General features: G+C 40.7%; 1 protein-coding gene across 6 annotated transcripts in view; it reads left to right on the forward strand.

Moving 5' to 3' along the window:
* The window catches only part of SEMA4D (semaphorin 4D), a 96,566-nt gene that overhangs the window by 34,977 nt on the left and 41,938 nt on the right, over positions 1 to 19,651 (forward strand). For all 6 annotated transcript variants that reach the window (XM_055790232.1, XM_055790233.1, XM_055790230.1 and 3 more), the window contains exon 2: positions 19,343 to 19,407. The gene's annotated coding sequence lies outside the window, so the exon portion shown is untranslated. The remainder of the gene's footprint in view (positions 1 to 19,342; positions 19,408 to 19,651) is intronic.

Raw genomic sequence — 19,651 nt, forward strand, 5'->3', positions numbered from 1 at the left:
CTTCAACACTTGTGGCACCCTGTGGGTGCTTTCTGCTTTCATTTTCATGAACCTCATGTTTCAGTCAGTTAACGTGCAGAACAAGGAAATGGCACTGTTTGTACTGGAAGAACGGGCTTCTCATAGAGGTTGAGTTTGGGGCTTATAAAGTACCTTTGGTAGCTTTTGGCCTGGTTTGGGAACTGGCTCCGTCAGCCACATTACTACTACTTCAGATGAGTTAGCTGTGCCTGTGACAGTGGCAGCACACTTGCTTTTGGAGAATCCCAGCACTGGAAAAAATATGTCTTAGTCACTGCCATACCATTTCCACTTCTGCTTCTCCCTGCTATGAAATCCAAAAGTGACAGCCTTGCTTTCATTGCTTTATGAATGTGAAAAGGCCAAATTTGGAAGGCACAATTTTTTTAATGAATACAAGTCAAGGACTGTTTCTTGTTACAGAGAAATCTGGGAGAAAACCTGTAAATTGAGATAATTTTTCAGTTTTCTTTATGCTACAAGAGGCTTGATTTTGTGAAGCTACTTGACAATACATTCTGAAGTTTGATTGCAGCACTGGGGTTTTGTCACCCAGTGCTGCAAGATCAGCATTCAAGTTCTGGTGTGGAATTTTGCTGAATTTCTTCATAGCAGCTTTAATCAGATTTTGGCCTGTCCTGTGCTACTTGCATAAAACTCCTGGGCACCAAATGATTACTGAAATATTCAACGTGCAGTCTTAGTATGTTAGATGTGACTCCCACTAAGAAACTATGCATTTTAGAAACTGCCATACAAGACACTTCGAAGAGGGAGGGTTTCTTCTCCCTTGCTTGTCCCCTGCCTCCCACAAAGTCTTTCTGTGGAAGCAATGAAACCCAAGACATGCATGATGTGTGTTCAGGCTCTTGCGCTTGATTGGTGTCTGTAGGCTTTGCACCCCTACAAATAGTTATGTGTTTTTTATTATGCTGCTTATATTTTTTTGGTGATGGTGTTTTGTTTGTAACTGAACACAATGATTAATTGTGTTGGAAAGTGATCAAGAAGGGCCAAGCAAAATTCAAGGCTCCATTGTGCTTGGTATTGTGATGAATGTGTTTTCTGTTCCTAGATGGCTTGCAGCACTATTAATTTCAGTTGTCTTGGAAACACAGTGAAACAGGTTTTTACCTTTTTGAACTTGCACTGTGAGCAAAGGGTGTATTTTTCAGCTGGAAAAGCACACTTCTTTATACTGCCAGGTGCAGCAGAAGTTAATCCTGTGCTGTAGCATATCTGCTTGAAAAATGATGGTTTAAGTCTGCTGCCAGAAGGGTGCTAACAGACAGGAAACTGGAGAAATGTACCTCTAAGTATGGAAGTGTTAAGTCAATATATGTTACATCTCTCTACTCTGTGTAAAAGGAGTAACTTCATGTTGGAGACCTAACTGTGCTCAGGATTAATTCTTTCCTGGTTGTGCCTCTTTCAGTACTCGTAGCCTATACATCCCTGAAGGATAGGCAACATCCTGATGCCTGATGTATCCAAACCAGTTGCCATAGGTTTGTGTCAGTTAAGTGGTATGACAGCTCTTTCCTATAGTCTGTACAGCAGTTATCTTAAATCTCTATCTCCTGGTTGGTATTTTACAGCTAGGTTGGATTGAATTTTTGGAAACTGAATGAGCAGAAGGTCTTCACTTCATGGTTAGGCTTATGTGAAGCTGTAGGACTGAGGTATTTTAAAATTGTGGATCAGTTAGCTTCCTTGATTTGACATTAGTTTAATTTACCATATATTGTGTTCAAATACTTTGAATCTTGCAAATTTTTTTTTTAATTTTATATGTGCATTGCAATTTCTACTTTTTTTAAAATACAAATATTGCCAAAAATGTTTTCAATAATATGATATCTACAGATGCTGAAGTATTTTAATGTACATGTGAGCCAAGTGTTTTCAGTAATGTTCCTTTCTGCTTCTTGCTTTGCTTTTTGTGAAGGTTGTACCCTTGGGATGCTAGCCAGGATTTGAACTGTAAAAGGGAGCATAAAGAATGCAGGATGTTTTAGAAAAGTCTCAAACATGAGCAGATGGCTTCGTTAAATTCTCTTCAGGAGCAAGGAGAGCAGTTGCTGCTTTTGGAAGAGAGCTGGCTAGAGAAACTGCTTTAACATTGCCATTCCAAGTGCATGGCAGGTAGCAAGAATGTTTGTACAGCAATTTTATGTAAAGCAATTGGTCCGTTTATCTTCAAAAAATAGGTGCAGGACAGTGGTGCCTCTGTTCTGTAAACTGATAGCTAAAAATTAGAACAAAATGCTCAGTATTTCATCGTTAAACTTCCTGCACTTTTTAAATGTTGAGCAGGGGAAGAGTCTGCTAGTTGCTTTGCTTGTTGCTCCTCAGCCTTGGAACATTTTATATAGTTCTGTTCTTTGCCACTAAATCTTGTAGCGTGTTTTGCTTTTTTGCTCCCTTTTCTGGAAGAAGCTGAAGAAAACTAAATTTATAACTAAATGTAGTTACAAATGACTTGTGAAGGAGAGTAGTGTACGAAAGGTAGTTTTCTTCCTGTAGAATATAAAGACTTCTGGCAGGAGCGTATCAAGAGTATGGTTGCTCAGGGTTTCAATGCTCTTGTGCAGACCAAAGTTGAGCATGGACAGTGTAAGCACATTTTTGCTTTGCTTGGACCTGAGCTGTGGTTAGGTATTTTATGCTTGGTTTCCTCCCTATACTTCCGCCTTTGAAGTTAAAAAACAAACTTAAGAGGTTTGGGTCAAGGCAAATACTCTCAAGTTATGATATCTTTTTTTGAGGCCGAGTAGCTTGCTAAAAGCAGAAGAATGTCTGTTAGGCTTTAAAAATGGGGGTGGATTTAAGGAGGGAGAATTTGAAGCTGGCTTCTGTCTTGCAGATGAGAAGCCAGAGAGGTGGGAAAACGTTGTACCTGTTAAGTCCTCTCACAGTTGTTTCCTTTATTCTGTTGTTTTTAAAATTAAATTTGGATGCAATAGACCTGTTAGCAGGGATGACAGTGCCCTGCTGTAATGATAGATTTTTTTGGTATTGATTGTCACATACTCATTCTTTTGCCTGTGTAATGCCTCTTTATTGCAAATTAGATACTAGCCTGTCTTAGTAGCAGAGGTGGACTGGTGGGTCTGCTGCTGGTTGAGGCTTGTCTGTTGGTATATAGTAATTCTGGGGAAGGCTTGGACTCTAAGCTGTTTGGCTGGTTTCAGCTCTATAATCTGTTAAAATGCCTCCCACAGGTAATCTGTGACACTGACACTGAAGTACATTTGTTGTTGGAGGTTATGGATTGAGAAAAACATCCTTATGTGGTTGTGCATCAGCTTGTTTCACCGTATTGAACAAAATACTTCGGTGTAATAGTTGTGCAGAAGTTTGTACATGTATGTTTATATAATAGAGCAAGTCCATGTTTTTTCTCAAAGTTGCTTTTTAAGAGTAAATTTGTAATGTACACATGTTGCAGAAACTGTCTGAATTGGACATATTAACAACTGTTGCTGCAGGAAAATTAGTGCTTAATTAGAATCAATACATTCCACAATGAGAGAAGAAAATGTGTTTGGAAGGATGAATTACTGGCTTGTTATTGGCCTTGTTCCAAGGTTTTCCTGGCCTTATTCTCACCCTGAATTCTTCTGTTAAGTTTTCTCCCTGTTATACTTGCTTTTAAAATACTTTGTTTTGTGGGTGTTCTCCAGAACTATGTGATAATAAGACGAGCTGGATGGTACTATTATTTTGATAGAATTATGTGAGCAGACCCGCTGTGAATACAATTCTGGCCCTAGTTAGCTTGTAACTGTCCCTATCTGAAAGACAAACTTTTCAGACTTACCCTGGTACACCTTTATCAAACTTCGGGGTCTGTATCAAGGCTGAAAGTGGAGCACTTCCCTCCAGCCCACAACGTATCAGGTATTTTTCCAGATACTTAGGGTTGGCACCATTTTTCATATCCCATTTCTTTGCTCCATCTATAATTGTTGCCAACAGGTGCAGCGTTAGGGTTGAGGGGACCCTGCATAGTCAAGGGGGACTGTCATGGGCAGGTCTTTTACAGCTGAGATTTGATGCCATTTTCACCTTTCTTTTGAACAAGAACCTAACATAGTATAACTAATGTTGTGGTACATCACTAAGTTTTAGCAATACATGCTACCAAAAATAGTCTGGTTAAACTCTAGGCCTTGCATGTCCTTTGAACAGGAACTTGGTCATGTATATGTGTCTGTCAGTCTCTTTTTGATGTTTTGCAAATATCTTGCAACGAAGACTGCTAAGCCATTTGGACATCTTGGCTTAATCACATCTAGCCAGTTTATGTGAGCAAATGTTTCTACCCATTCTCATAGTGAAATGTTAACTGGAAAACCTGGGACACTCTACTACATAGTTAATCATAACCACATTAAGCCATTCATCTAAATTCACTCAGCTTATTCTGACTCTGGCTTTTTCCAGTGAAGGTGGAAATGATTGCCACTTTGTAGTCTAGGTTTTTTTGATTTTTAGACCTGTGGAAATACTCTACTGTTGAGCTTGTTCAGCTTGAGCTTTTGCCAGCTGTAGGACCTTCATAAGCAGAAGAAAAAGACTGTTTGCAAGCTTGCTGTAGATGCGGCACCTGTTGTGTCTGGTCAGCCCCTAGGTTTGGACCAAACAATACATAGCAAAATAATACTTTTTCTTGGTGATGCTGATGTTTTGCTGTGCTGGTGGGGTAAATTATCAGATTCCTTGAAACTGAATGCATAATAGTGGCCTGTATGTTAAAATACCTACCAAGACTGGAGTATAAATAATCCCTAGTTGGAGTTAGGAAAGCTCAGGAAACAAGGCAGACTAACATACACCAAAGGAAGATGGTCTGGCATTCTCATATTCACTCCTGCAGCTCAGAGCCAGTTGTCAATGCTGGAGCTGTCAACTGTTCTGAGCTGCTGCAGGAAGCAGCCAAGCAGCAGGGCAGGTGAGGAAGGCTAGTCCTCCAAGGATGCAGCCTTAAGTCGCAGCTTCTGGTTGTGCTTAATTCAGTAACTGTATTTTGCCTGTTCTTTGTCCTGTTCCTTCTTTCACCGACCTGCTGCGCTGCTGCTGCTTTCCTTGAATGAGATATTAATGCTGATGGGACTGTAGGGTGGTGTCCTGGTTAAAAATGTGTTCTTTTTCTTGTTCTCTTGAAACAACTTTCAACTTGAAATAGCTTGCTGAATTATTTTTTCTAATTTTTTATTTTTACTTTTTATCCCCACCATACCCTGTGGCCATCACTGTGTGGTGCATTACTTGCTCAAGCAAGCCATGCTTATTCTGTTCCTGTATTTCAGTGTCGTCTTTTGCACTGAATGCAAATCCTGCTAATCAGCAAGGAGTTGTTTACTGTCCAGATAAAAAAACTGTCTCAGTTTTACACTAGCTTCCTCAAGTCCTGGTTGATGGGCAGTTTCCACTGTGTAGGTTGAGAATCTGAATCCAGGCCTGTGCTCCCTGTCCAGAATGCTGTTAAACCCTGGCCTGACTGTAGTCTTGTCTGCAGAAGTTGAGTAATACTTTCCAGCCTGTAGACTTGCCTTACCCTCCCTCTGCTGGTGATCAGCCTTCTGCAGTCTCGTGGATATAATTGTCATAGCCAGGCTTTTCTAAAAGTGACGTGTCACCCTTAGTAATCCAATAGAGTTTAATCTTCTGGACTATGAACAATTGACATCACTGAAATGGAGTTTGACAAATGGGGTTCTTTGAGCATTTTTATTTGCTATTTTCTACCTAAATTTGGCAAACCAACAGTAGAAATAAATCTATGCTCTTCTGTAGTACTTTACAGCTCCGAAGACCTCTTTGTTCAAGAAACAAGATTTGTGTTTTTGTCATGTCTTCCAGCTTGCTGCAGTAACACATTGAAGTGTGCTTCATCTGCTTTAGTAGATCACTTTAAGACCTTGTAATCTTATTTGTCTCAATTTCACAACTACTCAGGGCAAGGAGTGGAGGACTACAGGATTCTTATTTTATGAGCCTTTCACCTGAGAAGCATCATTCAGCTCTAGATTTTTTTCTAGTGCCTTTGTGTCACTCAGGCAGGGTGGCAATCTAAATGATCCTGTGTTTATTTCTTGAAATTGTGTGCCTTTGCCCGCTGATGACAGCAGGTGTCGCAGAGTAGTCTGTGCACTTTGCTGTCTAAGAGGAAACAGTGCATCTTGTTACTTGTTGGTCTTAAAATTTATCACCCATCCTGGAGTCAAAATGATGAAACAGGACCCTGTGTAGCAGTGGGAGAGAACTGCCTACTTGGCTTTTGGCAGTGTGGGAGGCAGCAGAGGGGCTGGCATGGGGCCCTTCCACCTGCATCTCTCACTTACCAGAAGCATGAGGAGATAGGTTTATTTAGGGCACAGGGTAAGCCTGAGGATGACATTTTAGCCACAGCTCCTTGGGAAGCAGATACCCTCTGTTTAGCCGCTCCTCATAATGTGTGTTGTGTTACACTGATGAGAAGGTAGATGTTACCCACTCCTCCAAGGTGGTGGCAGAATTTGATTGTTGCTGCTGCTGTGATGTTTTTTATGCAGTGCAGTGTCAGTCTGCATGCAAGCTGCTAAAGACCAGATGGGGTGATAACTGTGAGAACAGGCACTTTTTCAAAACTGCCTGTGTTCATATGCGTAAGCCTTAAGACTCTAACGGCTCTGCTGATGCTTTATTCTAACCTTGCTTGTAAACGCTGCAAGTATGGTGACACAGCCCCATGGGAGGAGGTGTGTGGTGTTTGGTGCAGTTGGAAGAGCCCCGTGGTGACAAAGGAGGAGCTATTGGAAGGAGACGGCTCTGGGAGCGTGTGGAGGAGGTTGGTGAGCGCCTGGGAGATCCTCATAGAGGAGGATGGTGAGTGGTGGGAGATCCTCACACGCTGTGCTAGTGACTTCTTAGCCTGTTAAAGAGCCAGAAAAATGTTGTTTGTTTAATCTTGTTTCTCCCCCTGAAAACTTAAGTGACTCAGATATAGGAGACAACTATTTGGTGAGTGACGTAAGTGTTAAGATTTTTAATCTGAAAGTGGTGCAAACTGGTGCAGACTTTCACTGAAAGGTGCAGATTGTAATTTTTACAAGTGACACAAAAATCCCTATTGTAGTGCTGTGGCTCTCAGTGGGCAGTCCTCTTCCCTTCTTTCTGTTGGAGATGCTGAAGACTTTCCAAGTCTTCCTGGTAAGTAAAATTTGTCATGTTGGAACTGTTGTTCCTGTGTTCTACCAAGAAGAGCCTTTCCTTGAGTCAGTTGTAATGCTTCACATCCTGAGCTTGTCTTTCATGAGGAGCCTTTGTGCACCGCAGGAGCTGGTGGGTGTCTCCATTTTTCCAGGCATGGTCTCTTTCTCCTGGTTTTGCAGTTACTATGTCTTTTGGAGGTGAAGCAGTTGATCCCAGGCTTTTGCACTCTCTCAGGCATGGAACTGACAACTGCACTGGCACGTGTCAGGGAAGGTTAGACTTGACATGTGTGTGTAAGAACCGGAAATATACAAAAGCACTGAACAGAAGATAAATACCATTGAGAAATTTTGGGCCTGGGATGGAAAGACCCATCACCTTTGGAATAGTCTGAGAGATTGTTAGTCAGCAACTCATCTTGACCAGATTGTGTTTAGGACATGCTTTCTCAGGAGGCATCCTGTGAAACCTCACTCATGTCAGACAGGAGGGACTACAGTAGGAAATTACTGCAAAAAATACCTTGTAACAGGGAGAATGAAGCAACCTGGTTTTATACCCTGAGAAGCAGCAGGAGATTGGAGATCTTTGAGTCCCAGTACATCAGGAGTGGTGTGGTGAACCCAGGTGAATATCAACAAGATGCAGCATCTCACATATGTTACAGCTGTGATACAAATACACTCCATTTTTTAGCTTTCTGGTAGCTTGTCATTGTCTTGCAGAAAGTTAATTTTGAGCGGTACTTCCGCTAGTTAGTTAGTTAGAATTCCTTGTTTCTTGGTAACAAAAAGATAAGTAAACAAAGTTGGGTTTTTTTTTTCCTGCTGAAGAGTGATGTCAGTTCATATAATCAGAGACAACCCACAGCATGATCATGTTTTGCTAGAAGTCTTGAGGGAGTGGTCAACTGTAGTGAAATTGTATAACTGTTGACTATTGCTTAAATATTGGATGTGCCACGAGTCTTTCAAAGCATGTTGGAATTTAAAAAATTGTAACCTATACAGATATTTTTAAAATGCCATGGCTCAAAAGAGCTAATGGTAAAACATGCAATACCAGTGATGTTAGAAAGACAGAGAAGCCGTTTGGACATAGGCACTTGGATAGCTGTATTTGTTTCTGTGGGATGAATGTTAGTTTTGGACTTTCTCAAGGGGGAGTCATGGAAGTTTTGGGGTTAATAAGAAACGGCTTGTGCTGTGCCTTGAGATGTGCTGATCTTGCTGGTGGACTTCCCAGACCACTGCATGCAAACTGTAGTGCAGTTTCTTGTGTTGTCATTGAACAGCAAATGTCTTATTAAAGACAGCAAGTATTTTTGTCAAGCAGAAATATATCTGCAGCCTTTTGCTATTTAAAATCTGCTGTAGTAAGTGAGGGCTGTCAGCAAACAGTCTGACAGGAGGCAGGTTTCTTAGCAACAAAAATAATGAGAACTGTCATTTGGTCTTAAATTGTAGAAGTGCAGTAGCAAAACAGCTAATAAATGGTTGTAAATCTGCAGTGCTGATATTCAGCTTGTAATCTATGTACTCTTGGGTACCATGGAAGACTTCTGAGAGATCTGAAAAAGCTACTTAAGAAAAAACAAGCTGATTGTAAGTAGAGTTAAATTCTTAATGCAAGTCTGCACACCCTGTAGCAAACTTTGAAGATCAGTGTTTTTCAATTTCTAATAAAATTTTCTAGACTTAAGCCTAAATAAAATTTTGCTGGAAAGAAGACTGTATGTGAAAAGTTCCTGTGTTCATAAAAAGTACCATTACCTAGCTAAGCTCACATTTTAATACTGGGACATTGTTTTGCTTTGCTGTTATATACTCCTGCGGTAGTTTAAAGCTAGTATTCCAATTAGAGAAAATTGGGGAAAGCATCAAAGGTGGGTGAGAAGGCAACTAATGCTTACTAAGAATCATTGTTTTGCTTACTGTATTAAATCTACCCTTATTAAAAGAAAAACCCCAAAGCAAAACAGCAAATATTTAGCAAATGAGCTGCATAAGAATTAAAATTTAAATTTAGGGAGTTAATATGTCTACAGAGAACTTTGAACCTAAAAGTTTTAATCAGTTTGAATTAATATGGAATGATGATTTTTTTTTTTCCCCCAATAGAAATGGGCCATTTGTTTTACTAGCTGTGTGTGGACTTTGGTTTGTTTCTTGCGATATTAAGCATATTTTAGGAGAGCAGGGTATTTTGCAAAGCAGAATGACACTCAGAGTGTAGACAGTCACGGTGTCTTCTTGAGTCTTACATCTGTCTATTCCAAGTCATACAGCAGGGAAGAGGATATAGCTGTCTCAAGGAAGCTGTCATTTTTCTTTGTATGTCTTCTGTTGATGTGACACCTGCAAGTGCTGACCTCAGAAGGTTATAAAGGAATACAGGGAAGTGGCTAACAGCTTGAGCACCTATACAGAGCCTGGTTCACAAGTAACATTAACTGTCATCAAATTCTCTGGTGTGTGTATCTCAGCTGGGATTAATTTTTGGATATGGCTGAGCTTAACCTAATTTTTCCACTGTGACATTTGAAACATGAAAGCTGAAAGTGGTCTGGGGTGGGGATCTGTGGTTTGAGATAAGATGGGGATGGCTGTTGCTGCATTTTGTCAGCTTTGCTGAGGAGGGCTTTGTGTTTCACTGTTGAGCTGTAAACCTTGAAGGAGGCAAATCTTGTCTCTAGTACTTTCATACAATTTTACATTTCTGCTTTTCTATAATACTGAAACTCAGATTTAGTGTTCAAGGGCTGGAAACTTGCATTAATTACCTGTTTTGTCAAGAAACTTAGCAGAACCTCTGTAGTGTGCAGCTCTCACATCTGCCGTTCCTTTTCATAATGTCCTTCATGATAGTTCAAACAAGATTCTTAAAACTTAATCATAAAGTGTAATAAGTAAAGACTGTCTGCTACATTTTATTTGGCATAAGAAAAAGCTCATTTAAGGCTTGGTAGGAGTTAAAATCCCAGTAATGCTCATGAGAATGTTCTGCAAGCAAAGCTTCAGTTAATCCTGTTCCTGACATGCTCACGCATAATTTGATGTGAAATCTGAAGCACTTACACTGAAAGATCTGCACCTGTGTTTTTGAACAGACAGAACGCAGTACTATGGGCCCAAACCGATACCCAGTTACTAGCTAAAGGTCAAAATGACCTTTGCATTGTTTGTATCAATGCAAGGGTTGTATTGAGGCAGGAGCAGGTATGATTGATGCTCTACAACCACAGAGAGTGGATGTAGCAATGTGATAAATCACTGCTTTTGTGTAACTTCTACCACAGTCAGAGTTGGTTTTTTTTCAGACTCCAGAATTAGTCATCACTAAGTTGTTACTAATCAAATTCTGCCACAAAACACCTATGTTTCAACAAGTCCTGTTCTGCACAAACTGCTTTGTAATTGCTGGTATGTGTAAGTTCATTGTGTATCTTGCAGAAGTGTGCAGACTTCCTGGCTGTATGTAGTTAGTTTAAAAAATAGCAAAGGTTAGTGGGGTTAGTGAGTGACAGATCTAATGATGACTGGTAAAATCCATGCCTGTGTTGTCTGTGAAATGCACTGTCAGCTTTTTTCAAAAGTATGGCTGTGTTACTTTTCAGCATTTAAAAAATGCCAGAGTGGCTGAAGAGGTTTAAACATTGGGGGGGGGGGGGGGGGGGGGGGGGGGGGAAGCGGAGAAGGGGTGGTGGTGCAGGAAACGGGGAACTAATTTCTGAGCTAGCATAACCTTAAACACAACAAAACTCCAAACCATTTACAGTGTTTGCCACTGGAGCTGTTTGCATTAGGTGCTTTTGTTATGGTGAAATGATGATTACTTGAATTTTAAGGTTATTTTACTGCATTTCTATGGTCCTTGCCAAGAAAACATGAGTTGCACTCTCCTATTGAAAATTAATCTCCTGTCAGTCTCTGTTATTTAAAATGGCTTTTGCAGTGTGGTGTGAATTATGGATTTTGACCATAAATGTGGTATATCCTGATTTGCATGGGGTTGTCTGGGACATGCAGTTGTCCCACACAGTACATGCTCTTTGCCAGTCTTTCAGAGGCAGCTGAGTATCTTGAATATGCAAGTAAATGTAAGGGCTGTGGCCAGACTTCAGCTAGCAAGAAGGAACTGTAGTCTGCTACTCAGCACTGGCAGAATAAAGTAAATTGTTTTCTAATGATGATGCAGCAGGAAAAGAGTGACACTTACCATCAGGGAAGTAGCCCTGCCCTAGGTGGTTCTGACTTTTGTCTTCTGAAGATCCCTTCCAGCAAGCAGTCCTGGGCAGGTGCTGCACAGCATCAGAGGGGAGAGCTGCATTGTGTCCATCACAGACCTGATCCCAGACAACCCTCAGTCTTTCAGGGTTTTCTTTTTTCAGGCCAGGATCCCTGAACTCTTTCTTGCTTTTATTTGGCCCTGAGGTGAGGCTGGGAGGACTCAAAGTGTAGCAGTTACTGTGATACCCAGTCTGTTCCTGCGCCCCCATCCCCCCCGCCCCCGGAAGGCTCAGGTTTAATACCTCCAGTGGTGTTGCACATACGTTTCATCCAGCACAAACTAGCACTGCAACTGAAAAAGGAACTGTGGATGGGTTTAAATTTACCCTGACTCTTCCCTTCCCCAAAGTAGATTTTAACCCGTGGAAGCTGGTGAGGTGACTTCCCCAGCTGGTTGCATAGCAGTACAAGTTTGGGCTGGGAGGTGGGGATGGATGCAGACCAGGGCACACTGAAGTGGCCAGAGGTAGTAGGTAGTCCGGGCAACTTAAGTAAGCAGACTGCACACCTTGTAACTGTAAGGGGGAAAAACAGTTATCTAACTTGTTTTCTCGATCCCTGTTTTGGGAATCGAGGGGATGGGTTTTACGCCATTCACCCTGGCACATTACTGTATGTCTGGTGTGTGTCTTAAAGCTAAGATGGTCGTGTAATTTCTTACCAGTGCACAGCTGCTGTCTAGGACTAATAAAGCCTAAATATGCTGTAACTAAATAAGGATGGAAGAGTGGGTTACCACATACTACAAGTAGAATACTGCAGGTGAAAGAGAACAGCAGTGACCTGGTGACAGGCCAGGTGAGAGAGCTGAGCATGTCCCACTCTCCTTGTGTCAGTGCAGGGAGAGCTGCATTGCTGCTTGGTGCTATTTATGCTGTATCTGAAAATAAAACTTGACACTTACTGACCAAGGGTCAGATATAAAAGAAAGGGAATGGAAGGTAAAAATAAGATGTTTCTACAATTTTTACATTAATATGGGGATGAGCAGCTCTGAAGGAAATTACCAGTTTTAGCGGGTTATGTTGTTGTTAATCTTTAACCAGTATCAGGTTCTTAATGAAAGTAATTTTGGAAACTTGACTGGTTGTAGTTTGAGAAGGTTCCCTGTGCAACTTCAGTCCTGTAACTGATGGAGAAGGAGTCAATATTCTGTGTAACTCAAACACCCCTGTCTCTCATATGGAAACTTGAGTGCTGGAACTTGCTGCAGAAGCAGCAGCTTATAAAGACACCACCTCCTGCGTGGAGGCACTGGCTTCAGCTCAGTACTTACGAAAGAAGTGACAGCACTTGATGGTGACTCTTCCAGGTATTTTGCCATACAAATAAAATATGTATTTTTCTTAAGTACAAAAAAAGACCTGGCATTTTGAAAGCGGGCTTTACCGCATCACCTTCAACATATGTATGTGCCTGTTGTAGGAAAAGTTGCACAGCTTTTACCATTTAGCCAGCTTGATTTGTGTCAAATGCAAAGCTGGTTTTGTGTTGTGGGCAGCAGAAGCAACTCCATGGAGTGACAGGTGAACTGCTGGGAGCAGTGAAGCTGGCATCTCCTTGCTGCATCCAAAACTGAAAACTGAAAATTATTATTGCAGATCCATTTGCCAGTTAGCTGGTTGTAGTTCTTTGTCACAAATGAAACTGAGAGTGTGATACAGGAGGATTCAGGAATGTATGAATTTCCTGTAGTCCGTTCTGGTTGTTTTGCTGTTGAGTGGGCATGTTTTTAACATGATATGAAGTATCACCCTAACCAGTCTAATGACATTCTCGTTATGTTATGACTTTGTGCAATTGGACATGAGACAGGAAGATAGTTTTAAAGGTGTGTGTGATAAGCAAGTAATGCATGATCAGTAAGATAAAGTTTTTCAGAAGCAGAACAAATTTCATCTGTGTTCATAAGTCAGAGATGTCCTTACATAACTTGTAAAGCTTGAGGAAATCCCTTTTTATAGCTTTCTGGGGGTTTTTTTGGACATGAACAGTTCTATTTTGTTTTTACAAAAAAATGAGTAAATTCCACCTGTGAATTTTAATGGTTTTTTAGTAGTAAAACACTGCTGCAAGGTTCAACTTCTGAATTTCATATAGCCAGACAGTGAAGTTTTGGGGTTTTTTTATTTCTCCGCTGTTTTGAATAGCTAGGTTCAAATCCCCTACTTCAGCAACCTCATGCCGTTCCCTCAGGGAGGCTGTGCTGTGACTTACACAACCAGGGAGCTGACTCTCTGGCTCTTTGAACTGAAGTCACCTGTTTTCTCAGCACAGAAGTCTAAACTTAGGATGGACAGTAACCTCTACCAAGGCTTCTCTCTGTTGTAAGTTGCAAAATGTTTTGCTCTGCAGGTTGAAGTGCTGTTTTTTATTCTTGTGTGCCGAGGTGAAAATTATTAATCCTTTTTCTCCTCCTCCACCTGATGCTAATTGTTTTTTGTGGGGGGTGGAGAGAGAAATAAAGGTAGGCAGTGATTCTGATGCACTTCTGAGGTTTGTTTAACAGCTGTCTTTGCATTTTGCCTTCTCGCTATAGGGCCCCTGAGCAGTGCATGTTGCTCACAGGGTGTTAGGGGTATGTACAACTTCAGTTGGGTGTTTTCAGTGGGCAGACTGGCTGAAGATGTTTTGGTACTGAAAACCTCTGCTGAGTGGAAAAGGTGGCTTTTGTATTTGCCTCCTGTGAGAGTCAAGAAATTTCAGGATCTGGCATCTGTCAGTAACTGGCATAATTTGAAAAACCTGAATTTTTTACTAAATAACAGAGCTTTTCTATGCAATTATGATGATAAAATACACTGTTCTTTTTGCATTAAAGTCTCACTTCCATGTCTTCTCATTGTGTTTGTCGGAAGAGGCTATGTTTTTCTCAAGGCAGGAACGAAAAATGTCAAGACAGCGTTGAAAAATGCTAAATATGGAACACTGAAGTAATACCTGGGTGTTTCATAACCTCAGTGTTCAGGTAACTCTTGAATATATTCAGACTGTCACCTGTAAACAGTGGTAAGTGCTATTAATGTAAAGAATCAGTGAAAGTCAAAAAAGGAAATGCTGGAGCAACATATAGTTGAAAAGTGGCAAAAGATGTGATCTAAACTCTTAAGAAGTTAATACAGCATGCTGATGTTAGCTTTAGCTTTTCTGTTTTGCTATATTCTCATAGTGAATATGGAAATACTTGACATTCACTCACTTCTCATTTTTAATACTGGAAGATGTTTCCATGTAATTGGCAGGTGACAGTCTTTTTGGTAAAAGTCTGCATCAAAGCCTGTAGTACAGACTTCCTGGTTGTTGTGGGTTTTTTATTCTTCTTTTTTTAACTCTTGATTTTCTTGTAGTATGCTTCATTCATTCTGTTGAAGAGGACTAACAAAAAAGGTTGAATTAAAACTTCGTTTTCTGTTATTTTTCATTGACTACTTCGAGTAAGATTTGGAGGTTCATCTGCTGTTTCTTCTTGTTCAGATTTTAGCACCAGCAAATCGTTTTCTGGATTGCTCCTTTTCTGACAGAAGGATACTTTGTAGGATAATAAGGGATAATACATGTATGGTGAGAGGAGAGTTAATTGTTTCCTTCCCACTGATCTTGTTCAAGTAAAAATGTGTTGAATGTGGGGATGCTCCCCATGACCTCAGCTCTTCAAAACCTGTGTTGTTTATTGACCAAAATATTCTAATGCAGCTTCTGAAGTTCAATTAGAAGCCAAAGTGCTGCCATTTGCTCTTCCCTTTGTGCAGTTGTGCATCCTCCTTTCGTTTCATATCTTTAGTGCTCTGTGGCTCTTGGTCTCACACAGTTGTAGTGCTGGTGCCCTTTTTATTAGAATTTGATTCAGAACCACTGCTATGGTTTTGATGGAAATTAATGATCTGTTTTGAAATTTGTATCATATTGTAGCTGTTGGGAAGTTAGAATTGCAAAATACATTCAAATAGTTTTCTGAAAAAGGGTAGGGGTGCATAGACACTATGAATGCTCCCATCTGGTGTTACAGAAATTGTTGCTTAATTACAGTTTCTCTTAACATCTTTAAAAATGGATGAACTCCACTCTCGGCAGTAGCTGGCCCGACATTGTTATTCATATTTTGTCATTGGGACACAGGAGGGATACATAACAATCCTAGGGTCTCTGTCTCCACAGTAGTCTCTGTGGTGTTCTTGGCTTTTTTGAGAGTGCTTGTGGAGATCTGAGGAGTCAGGGTGACAGGGGAATTGAAAGCTGAAGATCCCAATTGAATTTGGGCTAAATTAGAATGTCTGGTCGAGACATAAGAGGGCTTTTCAGCTTTGTTTTTCCAAAATTTGATTTAGCATGGGGCTCTGCTGCAGGTTAAAGCTCATACACATATACTTAGGCCTAAGGCAAAACATACCCTTCCTTTAACATAATGTTTAGAAAAGTTGGGCAATGCTGATAGGCCAGTAAGTGGTTCTGTAAAATAAAAGTGTTTTTATGAAAAGTGAAGCTCCACAAGTGGGAAAAGGAAAAACATAAGTCAAATACCCTGTTGTTAAAATAAAGTGCTGATAATATACACCATTCTTTAATTTTGTAATTTAGCCTGTCTTTTTGTTTAATTACTTTATCTTAAAACTCTAAAACCACACATAACATTGACAGGAACGTTTTTAGTGTGCTGTCTGCGGGTAGGTAGCATGCACAGCCTTAGTTATTCATGGCTGCATGTCTGTTTTACCTCTGGCTTTCGTATTAGCATTAAAATAACTTTTCTAAGAAAGCTAATACGCATGGGCTGTGGCTTACTTGAGAGGTGGGGAGCAAATACACCTCCGGTTGCAGTCATGAAGGTGTTGCTCTGGAAATTGCATTTCAATAAGTCAGTGAATAGTGTTCGTAACAGTAAAAACATTCCCAAACTTAAAACTTGCCTCCATGGTCTCCCAATGAGTTACTTAAGTAATTAAAATTTGCTTATAAGGTAGTTTTCTTCTGTATTTCCTTTCTCCTTCTCATTTAGAATCCCTAGGACCTTGTTACAGCAGGTGTATGCTTGAATAGAGGAGTAAAGACATGCATCTGATCCGGATGGTAATTGATATGCAAAAGGAAGTAGTAAAAGTTATGGTTTTTTTGTTGTGTGTTTTTTTTTTTTTTTTTTTTAAATATAAGTAGGCTGTGACAGCCAGCAGTACCTTGTAATAGATTAATGTGCTTTGGAATTTGACAGGTTAGAAGAAAGTCCCCAAATAAATAAAATATATGCAAACACACATATATGAGGTATTGTTGCTCTGTTATGAAAAATTTCCTTACGGTGACTATCATGTTACTCTAAATATATTCCAGGCTTTCATGTATAATCCAGTAGGTGTTTTCTTTAATCTTTGAGGACTTAGTCACAGTTGTCAAAATAATGAGCTTTTCGTGGTATAATTTCTTCTTGTTCCTGTACCTTCCCCCAAGCTTAAGCAATTGTTACCAGAAGAAACAGGGATTTTTTTTGCCTTAAGTTTATGCTGAGATAGTGTTTTCACTATTAAAATCTGGCAGTATATAAGGTTTGTTAGGGACCTCCTGCAGTGCCTGCTTTAAGGGATCACCTGTGAGGCTTGGGTCAAACAAGAATACCCAAAAGGTGCCTGCAAACCTGCAGTGCTTACATGGATTTCAAACTCAAGTCCTGGTTGGATTAAAGGGTTGCATTGTGTCATAGTTTTTGGCAAGGTGTGAGCAGTTATTCATGTGCATAGCATGACTACAGGTGGTGTCCTGACAGGCAGCCAGCAGCTGCATGATCAAAGGAGAAGAATCAGCCCCTACTTGCAAATGACACTCAGCCCTGTGTCTGTGGGCTTCTCTGCCAGAAACACCAGTGGTTGGGGGCCCCTTCCCAAGGTGCAAACTGAGGAGGGATGCACTGCCTTTGGGAGGGGAATTCTTGAGCTGAGGTGCTGCAGCTTCAAAGTCCTTGCAGCTCTTCTGCCTCTCCCCACCTCTGTGGAGATCTGAGAGCTGGCCTGGGCTCCAGCCACCTGCCCATCTGGCTCTTGGATCCCCAGTGACTTCAGACCCTAGCTCAGAAACCTGGAGCTAGTGAGGTCTGCAGGTCAGCTGATATGCTGCAAGGGTTTTAATGAGCAGTTTGACACCTACTGTAGCTGTATATTTAGAGTGCTTTGTTATAATGAAAGTGCTCATACAAGCCACAGGCTGCTAGAAGTCCTTTCTCAGCAGAGGCAAAAGAATTTTCTTTTCCCCTTAAGGTACCTACAGCTAAAATGGATGATGATACCTTTTTTTTTTTTTGCTTTGCAAGTAATAAGCTGTAAGGAAGCATGCTGGGATCTGAAAATTCTGGTTAAGAATAGTGACTGTGACGATCAATGGCCTCTTGGTACCAAGCAGCAATTTTTGTAAATTTTAACTCTCCACTGAAACGTTGAGTAGCTACATCCATAGAGAAGATCTTGTGTAAGCTGGTTTATGGAGCACTTCATAACTGGTCAGATGATTCACAGCAGATTTTCTCCAGCAGAACGAAAGGTAGATGGTGTTTTTTACAGTAAAAATAGGTGAGTTATATGCTGCTAGTGCTTGTGAAACACATCCAGTGGGTAATAGCATACATAGGCAAAGGATTTCCATGGGGCATCTTGTTGAAAAAACATTGTGGGGAGAATCAGGCTACATTCCCCTCTCTATAAAACAAAAGATCCAAACCATTTTGGAAAGATCTTTATGTAAACAAAAGTGGGGTTGATATGCTTGTTTGATACCTGGTGCTCTTCTGGCAGCCATAAAATATGCACTGTTGAAGGGCAGGGCAGACACTATGCCTTTGAAAAGACCCTATGTAGGCTTTTCATTTGCTTAGAGACCTGCAAAATTGAGCTGTTGCTTGTAATTTTGTCTGGCCTGTTTCTTTTGAGGCCTTCTGTCTTGTGAGCCTTTAGTTATAATCTTCTGGATCAAGAGCGAAGCCCTCAGATGTGCCGTGGGGATTCTTTAAGTGTACCTTTTTCCTGTTCGGATCAGTGTGAACCCTCTTACTGTTAACTTCAGTGAAATCCAGATCAAACCCATGCATTTTAAAACACTATCCCTTCAGTTAGCCCACACCCTTCTAAAAGTAGTTGGGTGAACAGTAGGAAGTACATATGCTAAATACAAGCTGATGTAATAGTATTACAAGTCTGCATATGTAGTAGAAGTGTGTTACCTACAACAGTATTGGGATAAATGCATCATGCGCCCTATTGTGATTGCTTCGGAGTAGCCCACTGTTCTTCTATTACACCAAAATAAATATGAACGTGTGAGGTTTTGTCATAAATATCCAGATACACTTGTTCAAGGCTTGTGCATAATACAGTCTTTCAGTAACAAAGGAGAGAGTTGGAACTGCTTTATATGGATTTAGTAAATGTACCTGTTTGTGGGGCTGGCTGGTATCTAGCCTTTCTGAACTTTCTTTGTAGGTCCTGTACCGGCTAATAGAGGTCCTGACGCTTGCCAGGATCAGTAACTTGCTGCTACAATACAAATGCTGAATAATTTTGTAATGAGTAGTTACTGCCCATCTTGGGATTGGGGAAGCAAATTGAGTTTGGAAAGGGCTGGTGTGTATGCCTTTTGTCAGGACTGCTTAATAGTTCTTTGTGTTAAGTGTAGCGTCAGGATCTTGGCTCATTGGATGCAAATATATTGGTTCTGGTTTCTGTCACAGTCTGCCCTGGTAATCTGCAAAATAAAAGCCAAACTTTTAGGGGGAGGATTTATTATAATTCTCATATCAAAACTTGCCCTTCAGGTTTGTGTGGTAATGATGTCAAACCTTGTTTCTTATCTCTTTGCAGAAAGGACGTGTTTCTGACAGCTCCATAGCTCCAGGGGTGTGCAGGGAGGCTCCAAGGTGTGACAGGTGCGTACAGTGAAACTAGGGGTACCCCCTTGCAGCACGGGGGTTGTGATGGATTTGCGGTGGCTGTTAGAGGTGTCCTTGTTCATAAACCAAATAAACACTGCAATAACACTTAGACACTTAATTCATACAGTAAAACATAAATAAGCATTTATTGATAAGCTGTATTTATTGCTTTGTTTTGCTTCAAGGCCAGATTACTCCTCAAGAAACTTATTAGAAAAGGGACTTTTTCCATTCAAGG

This window comes from Falco peregrinus, chromosome Z (assembly GCF_023634155.1).
Source record: "Falco peregrinus isolate bFalPer1 chromosome Z, bFalPer1.pri, whole genome shotgun sequence".
Lineage (NCBI taxonomy): Eukaryota > Metazoa > Chordata > Aves > Falconiformes > Falconidae > Falco > Falco peregrinus.